The sequence below is a fragment of the Hoplias malabaricus genome, chromosome 3, assembly GCF_029633855.1.
Source record: "Hoplias malabaricus isolate fHopMal1 chromosome 3, fHopMal1.hap1, whole genome shotgun sequence".
NCBI lineage: Eukaryota > Metazoa > Chordata > Actinopteri > Characiformes > Erythrinidae > Hoplias > Hoplias malabaricus.
Window position 1 is genome coordinate 17,900,654 of NC_089802.1, and position 9,603 is coordinate 17,910,256.

General features: G+C 36.1%; 1 non-coding gene across 1 annotated transcript; it reads right to left on the reverse strand.

Annotated features, from left to right (window-relative positions):
• Positions 1-9,288: 9,288 nt before the first annotated feature.
• trnaq-cug (transfer RNA glutamine (anticodon CUG)) lies at positions 9,289-9,360 on the reverse strand. The gene has a single exon. It is a non-coding gene; the product is annotated as a tRNA-Gln (tRNA).
• Positions 9,361-9,603: the final 243 nt, after the last annotated feature.

Genomic DNA, 9,603 nt, shown 5'->3' on the forward strand with positions numbered 1-9,603 from the left:
ATTTCCAAAACATGGTGGAGATGTTAGCATTTTACAAATGTTTTCATGCCATTAAATGCAACGAAGTGCTTCTTCATATTTCTGTTATACAGGACAAATATCAGTGCTGTCATAATATTTAATATGTCTTGTCTCTTCGTGCAAGTTTAAAAACAATATATTATCACCGTAATAGTAATCATTGAAATCTGTACAATATTTAAGAAAATGTATTCCATTTTTATTTTAGTTTCCAATTTTTCTAAAAACTTAACAAATATCAGTTACTTTTATGAATGCATAATTTATAACATATCTAATATGAAATATTCAAATATAATTGTATCACATTTGCTTCTTTTCAGTAAGGTTGAGTCTAAGTGTGTTGTGCCTTGAGAAAAGTGTGGAGTGAAGTTTTATACAAAGATTTTTTTGCGTAAAAACACTGCCTCTTTAAGGACATGAGCCATCATATCCACATTTTGGCAGAATTAATAATAATAATAATAATTGTGAGTTTTTGTGATTGTTTCCATCTGTAGAAAATTAGATCTATAGCATGACTCAGTTGCCCTGATGTTCATTCAGGAGTCAACATTAATTGGCAGCTATTGAGAAAAGAGGAAATTATGACAATGTAAAATGTTTCTTTTTTTCAACTGAGCATCATATAACGTCAAGCTAAATGTTTATTTTGTTTTAAAGATTAAAACTTTATATTGCAAGCTGTGAAGGATAAATATGAGATCACTAACAATTAAATGCATTAGGAATAGGAGTGAAAGTTGTCCAACTGTTCAAAGAGAACATTTTTCAGTGCACAGTTGCAAAGAATTGAGCTTTTTCACAATGTACCTTAGATGAAGGTAATTGTGAACATTTTCAGGGAGTCCTGTAGGGCAAGGTTAGAAATATCTGTGGAATGCTTGTGACCTTTGAGGCCTCAGACAGCAATGCTTGAGAAACCACCATGGTGCTGTGATCATTATAGCCATATTGGCTCACAAGTACTTTAAAAATTGTTGTCACTTAAACCTGTCCTCCACCTCATAGAGAAATTCATTCATTCATTATCTGTAACCGCTTATCCAGTTCAGGGTCGCGGTGGGTCCAGAGCAGGAATACACCCTGGAGGGGGCACCAGTCCTTCACAGGGCAACACACACAAACACACACACTTTTGAGTCACCAATCCACCTACCAACGAGTGTTTTTTTTTTTTTTTTGGACTGTGGGAGGAGACCGGAGCACCCAGACGAAACCCACGCGGACATGGGGAGAACACACCAACTCCTCACAGTCACCCGGAGCAGGAATCAAACCCACAACCTCCAGGCCCCTGGAGCTGTGTGACTGCGACACTACCTGCTGCGCCACCGTGCTGCCCCCTCATAGAAAAATGCAGCCTAAAATTCAGTTATACAATGAAAAAAGGCAAATGTCAATTCTATGCAGAAACATCCTAGTTCGGTGCCAACCACACAATATTGAGTAACTGCAAACATATGGTAAACATATATCTGTCCCAGCATTTCTATGTGCTTTGGAATTTGTGTATTAACTTGTCGGTGTAAACAACTGAAACATTCTTTGTATATTTGTCAGTTAAATAATATGAGTATTAACTAATGACAGAATTTTATTGCATTTAAAAATATAACCCAACATTTCTGGAAAGGAGGTTTGTAATTTCTTAGTTTTTATAGGGACAGTCTGTTTAAGGACAGTACTTCTTGATGCACTGTGGAACATTACTACTGTAGATTTTCATTGAAAATTGCATTAATGCCTGAACACCTGCCTTGCTGATTGCAGAAGTATCCCCTACCCAACACAAAATGCCATAAATATTGTTTTCTGGGCTAAAATCTCATGGTCTTTATTTTCCCCAAAATACACTTTGAAATGGGGTCTCTGTTTGGTCTGTCTGATTGGTCTGTATTTAGTTTAATGCAAAGAAAAAGGTCTGCGTGTGACTGCGACAAGGTAAATTTTGAATTTCCTTTGGAAATCAGTGTCCCAAAGTCTGGAGGAAGAGAGGAGAGGCACAGAAGCCACGTAGCTTGAGGTCTAGTGTAAAGTTTCCACAGTCATTGATGGTTTGGGGTGCCATATCATCTGCTGGTGTTGGTCCACTGTGTTTTCTGAGGTCCAAGGTCAATGTTGTCATCTACCAGGAAGTTTTAGAGCATCTCATGCTTCTTGCTGCTAACCAACTTTTATGGAGATGCAGATTTCATTTCCCAATAGGACTTGACACCTGCACACAGTGCCAGAAATACCAGTACCTGGTTTAAGGACCATGGTAAGGACCCTGTTCTTAATTGGCTAGCAAATTCGCCTGACCTTAACTCATTAGAAAATCTATGGGGTGTTGTGAAGAGGAAGATGTAATACGCCAGACCCAACAATGCATAAGAGCTGAATGCCACTATCAGAGCAACTTGGGCTCTCATAACACCTGAGCAGTGCTACAGACTGATCGCCCCAACTAAGTATTGAGTGCTGTACGTGCTCATGTTCAAACTTTTCAGTTGGCCAGTATTTCTAAAAATCCTTTTTTTTTAATTGGTCCTAAGTAATATTCTAATTTTCTGAGAAACTGAATTTGGGGTTTTCATTAGTTGTCAGTTATAATCATCAAATTAAGAGAAATAAACACTTGAAATATATCAGTCTGTGTGTAATGAATGAGTATAATATACAAGTTACACTTTTTGAATGGAATTACTGAAATAAATCAACATTTTAATGATATTCTAATTCTATGACCAGCACCTGTATTGTGGCTGTCCGAAGAAAAAATTCTTTCCAAAACAGCAACTTTACAGGACTTAATGGAAGTAAAAAGATTTTAGTTTTGGAACATTTCTATCGGTCCATTTATCATGAAACTTTCAGAAAATGTGTTCAAATGATGTAGTAAACTAAAAATCAACAGAAATTGAGACATTTTTTTCTATGGACAACCACGATATATAAAGTATAGAAGATATACATCCTATGGATTAGTGGAACAGAGTTCTCTGAAGTCATAGAGCATCATTCAGTATCTATGCAATGAGCTGGAATAGTGTTTATGATCCAGAACTAATCACCCAACATTAGTACATGACCCCACTAATGCTCCAGGGCTTAATGCCATCCTCACAGAAATGTTACAACATTTAAAGTCTTCCTAAGGGAGCAAAGGTAGATGACCTGTTTATACTCTGGATTTTAAATGAAATAAGGGTTTTACATATGTGTCCAATTAAAAGCCCTCCCAAAAATTGTCTAAATATAAAGCATGGTTGTAAATGAATGGATTTTAGATCGTTATATCGCCTCGCTGTTGTTCTCTTCTATTAAATGTAATTCCAAGATTTAAAAAACGTAACATAAAAATCACAAGTCCCTTTCATTTCACATTGTATTTTCCCTTTCCAATTGTGTTTGTTTTACATGTGTTTCTTTTTATATATTTATTTAGTTTTAAATCCTGGCCCATTCCAGCCTCTCTACAATGTCACCCCCTCAGTTCTGGGCCCTGACAACTTCAACATAAATCTGAAGATATTCAATAAACATACAACATCTCTGTATGATAACTCTGTAAGGATAACAAACATCCTTGATTTGTATTGGACTTAAGTAATATTCTAATTTTCTGAGATACTGAATTTGGGGTTTTCATTAGTTGTCAGTTATAATAGTCAAATTAAAAGAAATAAACCCTTGACATTTAGCAGTCTGTGTGTAATAAAGGAGTATAATATACAACAAGTTTCACTTTTTGAATAGAATTACTGTAATAAATCAACTTTTTTCATGATATTTACATGATATATATATTTTTTCAATTACTTGCCTTTATTTTAATGGTGACACTGTGGCACAGCCAGATGACTATAAAAAGTTTGGTGTGTTCTCCCCATGTCTGCATGCGTTTCATCCACTTGCTCTGGTTTCTTCCCATGGTCCAAAAACACACGTTGGAATGTAGAAAGGAACTCAAAAGTGTCCATAGGTGTGAGTGCATTGCTCTGTGAAGGAATGACGCCCCCTCCAGGGTGTGTTCTCGCCTTGCGTTCAGTGGTTTCGGGTAGGCTCCAGGCCCATTGCGACCCTGAACTGGATAAGCGGTTACAGACAATGAATGAATCTTTATTTTATGATGTGGGTTGGGGGTGTTAAGTTTTTTTATACACCTAAAGTGCAGGGGTTGTGTACATAGGGTAAAACAGACAGGGATTATGGATTACCAAGTTTAAGTAAACATACTTAAAAAGAACTATTATAAATTAGCAGGACACAAGCAGACTGGGAACTGCTCTGCATAGCCCCACTCCATTTTTAATTGTGTTTTTGTGAATTTGTGTATTAACTTGTCAGTGTAAACAACTGAAACATTCTTTGTATATTTGTCAGTTAAATAATATGAGTATTAACTAATGACAGAATTTTATTGCATTTAACAATATAACCCAACATTTCTGGAAAGGAGGTTTGTAATTTCTTAGTTTTTATAGGGACAGTCTGTTTAAGGACAGTACTTCTTGATGCACTGTGGAACATTACTACTGTAGAATCATGAAAGCTGGCAGGATGCATGTGAGGTCTGCAGTTCATTAGATGTTTAGTTTCAAATTAAATTACAAGTTGTCACTGTTCCTCTGAGAGAGTTTTAGTAGGCCAGATATTTCTGAAAAGATTCACTAGTGTGCCAAGTTTTATCTATTTATAGATGATTTTTACTCTGATGCACTATAGAGTCCTAGAAACTTGACAACCCTTTCCAAACATAAAACATAATATAAAGGTATTATTGTATCAAATTTTATAAAAAATGTAACTGTATGTAAGTAATGTTTACATTATAAAGGGTTGGTAGTAATCTACCTAGGTTTGTTTAACTAAATTCATCCCAATTTTCAAATATATTTCAAGCAATTACATATTAATCACATTAAATTTTCTTCAGAGGGCCATTCAGGTTTTTGTGTATACATTTATCGTTACACCTATATAACATCTTTCTAGAAACCCAAGGACGCTTTACAGTCAACACTGCTATTCCAATCACTCCAAACATTCACAAACACTTGCGAGAAGCAGCAGCTTAACGCACACAGCATACTCTCAACCAGCAACAACCGTCCACCTGGAGGACTGCATCAGGCACTAGGGTTTCACCCAGGATAGAGTGCCAATCCATATATGGGCACACACACATTCGTTCACACACATACATTCATTTACATACACACTCATTCACTTACACCAGGACAGTTATTAGAGAAGCCAGTTCACCTAACCTCCGTGTTTTTTGGACTGTATATATACTAAATACATACATTTGTCCTATTTTATATTTTATTTGAAGATCTAAAAATTAAATTTGGCATTTACAAAAAAGAGAAGAAATCAAGCGGGGCCAATATAATTCAATGGAACCCTAATTTTTGTAGTAACTTTTGTAGAAAACAAACTATAAGTTCATTTGTGAATATGTCCAACTCAAATATTTCAACCTCTAGCCTAGTAATCTCATCCAGTCCCGAGAAAAAACCAAATGCTTTTTATAAGCGGTTATGTGGCACTGAACTAAACGCATTATCTAAACCATGTTGGTACATATATTCTTTCTGCTGCCTGAATTTGATGCCAGATTATACTGCTATACCCCAAACAACTTTCAAAATCAGAATTTCCTGACTGTTTAAAATGTACAATTGCCAGAAGAATGTTTCCTTCTTGTGGGATCTGTGATTGAGAGATTTTCTTGTGATTTTCTTGTAAACTAAATATCATAAAATGTTCTAAAGTCATTTGTAGCCTCACACCATGAATATTGAAATTAAAATCCAGTATTTTATTTATCTATTGTTTTTCTGTAATTGCTTTATCCTGATGTATGCCTGGGTTTGCCTTATGAATTGTGAATGCAATACATGAATGGTTTAACAGTTGTCAGAATTCAGAAGGCTTCAGCTGGGGGAAGACCCTTTTCTTATAATTCCTCTGTTATGCCAAGGTGAACTGAATGCATATGCCAGCAAATTCACCTATGTGATCCAGTGCATAGCTAAATGGGATATAAAAAACAGACCACTCCTAGCTGCAGCAACATTATATTGTTATATAAATAGGAAAATGTGCATGGCAATAACTACATATCTCTTAGGGAAACATTCTGTATGATGGATTATCCCTTCATATGACCTTGCTGGATAAGCTCAAGCATCAAGTCTGGCAGCTGCTGCTTTAACAGTGGCAAGTCCTGTTTGACTTCAAAAAAAGACAAAGAGCTAGGTCTGCAGCCATAGTAGATACATTGGTTCTCAGGGCATGAACAGGGAACAACTTGAGTGGTCTGGGGTCAGACCTGTCTATAAAAATGGCATAGATTCACAAAGGCAAGGTCATCAACCAAAGGCAGAAAAGCTTTGGGCAGTCTCATCACAAAAAACAACATTCAAGTCCTCTTGCAGAGGGGACTAGCAAAATTTATGCAAGTCACACCTCTACACAAGTGGTAAGCAAAAAGCCATTTTCAAGGAAAACCACTTCCAAGTCCAAGAAAATGCCGTGTAGTAGTATGGCTATGTCTGTGAGTACTCAGTACCCTGAGGAGGCACTTAGTGTCATCAAAATAGGTCAGCATTAAATATTTGGGTAAAAAAAGGGCTTATTACATGTACCTGTAATGATCTTTAGGACCAGAGAAATGATAAAGAAATAACAGGAGCAAAATAAATAAATAAATTAATAAAAATCCTTGTGTTCACCAGGGTGACATACCCTTCTTTGTTGATTGAGCAGAATAACTTTGTAGTAAGTAGCATACAGAAATCATTACTTTTAGGAAATAGTTCAGCCAACGAAGGCCAAGTAAAAGCTGTTTGGGCCAGTAGAGTAGTGTTCCTCTGGACAGAAGAGATTTTAATTCTTAATAGTATCTTGCAGCATGCACAGAATTCCATGCTGTAGTGACCATAAAGTGAGACCTGAGAAGTGGCTGCCAATAAAATCTGCAGCCTTTTACATTGGACTAAGAACTCGGAGGTCCAGTACTACACTGCCCCACTATGCAATATCCTGGTCATAAAAAAAACAACAACAACAAAAAAAAAACCCATCACATTAAAAGGGGCAGGCAACAGTAGGATTGTACGATACGTCTGGGGATTGAAATTCTGTCAGTACGGTCAGTCAAAGTGCTTCATCTGGTGAAACCACTGACCCGCTTTCCACATTCCGTCTTCTCCTGAGGTGCAGTATGTTCTTTGCCAGACAGGTAGTTAAACAGCATGTTGGTGTATAAGAACACTATTGCGGGGACATCCAAACCCAGCTTATATTTTCTACTGAGGTCTTGTGTGCAGTGTGCTCTCTGCTTCCACTGAAAACAGGCTTCTGGGATAGGACCAACCAGGGAAGGTTTCCCTCTTTTGCCTTTAGCAGAAGGTCAGCAGCAGCAAGAAGTCCCAAGGCCTCACTTGTTCTTTTATGGAACCTCTGCAAGCTCTTGGTTTGGCATTGTGTTTTAGTCGTGGGAGTGGGAAGTGTGTTGGCATTGTGCACTTCCAAATTTGTTAGGATTTTTCTGCAGATTACTAGTGGAATTATTTCATTTCAGGCAAGTAGAGCAGTGCATATAAGCTTTGGAATACAAAGTTACATCTAGAAGAAAGGAGCAGCATGAGATTATCTGCTGAATAGTGAACAGTTGTCATCAGTAATATATGTGAGCTGTTTGGCCATTCAGTGAACACATCCATTCCATAAGCAAGCCCTAATATAAAGCCCTGAAAACTGTGTTCAATCACATTCACAAAGGAATGTGGGACTGAAAGAACACTGTCCTCCTCCCTCACTCTGCAGCTTGCCATTGAGAAAGGCACCTAAGACCAAACATCTTCCCAGTTGATAGGGATGGCTATAGGTTTGTGGGCCCTTAACGTATTCTTTCTTTATTTATACTTTCTTTATTTAATTTTTCACTTACTGTATTTATTTTGTTTAAAGCCAGAAGTGCACTGAAGGAAAGAAATTCCTTATTCTTTGTATTATTTTATTATATTTTTCAACTTGAACAAAAGAACAAGTTTGAAACTGTTTACAATATCTGTTGTGGTGTGTTAATTTTTTGGTATTGTGGTTTGTCAGCTCTCTAACCTCAGAAGATTGTTTTAATTAGCTTTTAGTTATATTTTTTTACACTCTTTATTTAAGAAAAAACATAGAGAAGTGCACTGAAGGGAAGAAATTCCTTATTTTTTGCATTGTATTATTGTACTGTTCGACTTGAAAAACAGAATAAGTTTGAAACTGTTTACAGTATTTGTTGTGGTGTGTTAATTTTGTTGTATTGTGGTTTGTCAGCCCTCTACCTCAGGACATTTTGTTTCAAGTATTTTTGAGTGATATTTTTTACACTGTTTATTTAAGAAAAAAACAGAATTGCACTGAAAGGAAGAAATTCCTTATTTTTTTTATTGTTTTTCCTAAGAAAAATTCTGTTTGAAAATAGAAACAAAGAAAGAAAGAACTAGAAAAGATGTCTAGTGAGGGGAGAATATTTATTTTATTTTTGTATTGTGGTTTCTCCTTTTCTACCTCAAAAAGGATTTATTTTCCTCATGTTAAGGCAAACTTTGTTTTGTTACTGTTTCATTTTAAAATGTTGATTGTGATAATAAAGAATTTTCCGACACAGAAGCATTTTTTGGGCGTAATACTCAGGAGACTGCGACCTCTTTTGGTTTGGAGGGGCAGCACCTTGGGTGTATGCAATCATTCATTGTATTTGATCTTTGGCCATTTCTGCTGTGTTCATCCATGTCAGAGTAATTAATGGCATTCTGTTAAAAGACTGAGGAACCAAGGGTGACACTAGAGCCTTTTCACTTTCAATGTGTTAAGACATTAGAGGCATAATGGTACTTTTATTTTCGACACGTTAGGTAAATGTACTTTGTACATTTATTCAAATGGAGATCTACAACGAGGACTTCTACTTTTACTGGAATAATATTTTACCTTGAGTAACAGTACTTTTACTCAAGTGCACAGTTTGAATTCTTTGTCCACCACTGTTACAGTCGGACCACTGCATATACAATCACTTACAAATTTAATGTATTATACACATCTATATACACAAAGAGTTGGATCCACCCGAAATGCTGTTTTCTTTTTGCTGATGACAGCTCTTAAAGTAAATAGAAAATAAATTGTGATTATTTCAAAGCTCAAGCGACTATACCGTAAAGACGAAGAGCTTACAACATAACTTCACTAAATTAATAAGGAAAGTAAAAATTTAGGTTCCACCGAGATTTGAACTCGGATCGCTGGATTCAGAGTCCAGAGTGCTAACCATTACACCATGGAACCGCTATGAAGTCCACTGAGAGATTATTATTTTTAAATAACTCATATTAATATACACATACACACATACGCACATACATATACATATATATATATATATATATATATAATTAATGTTTCATTTCTGTGTCTTATATAAAGTTGTTTTTTTCCCCATGAAAGCTGAAATACGGCCATATAGACTTTGAAACAGCGGTTAAATTCATATACCGTATTGCCTCTCTCCGCTGGATGGCGGTAATAAAT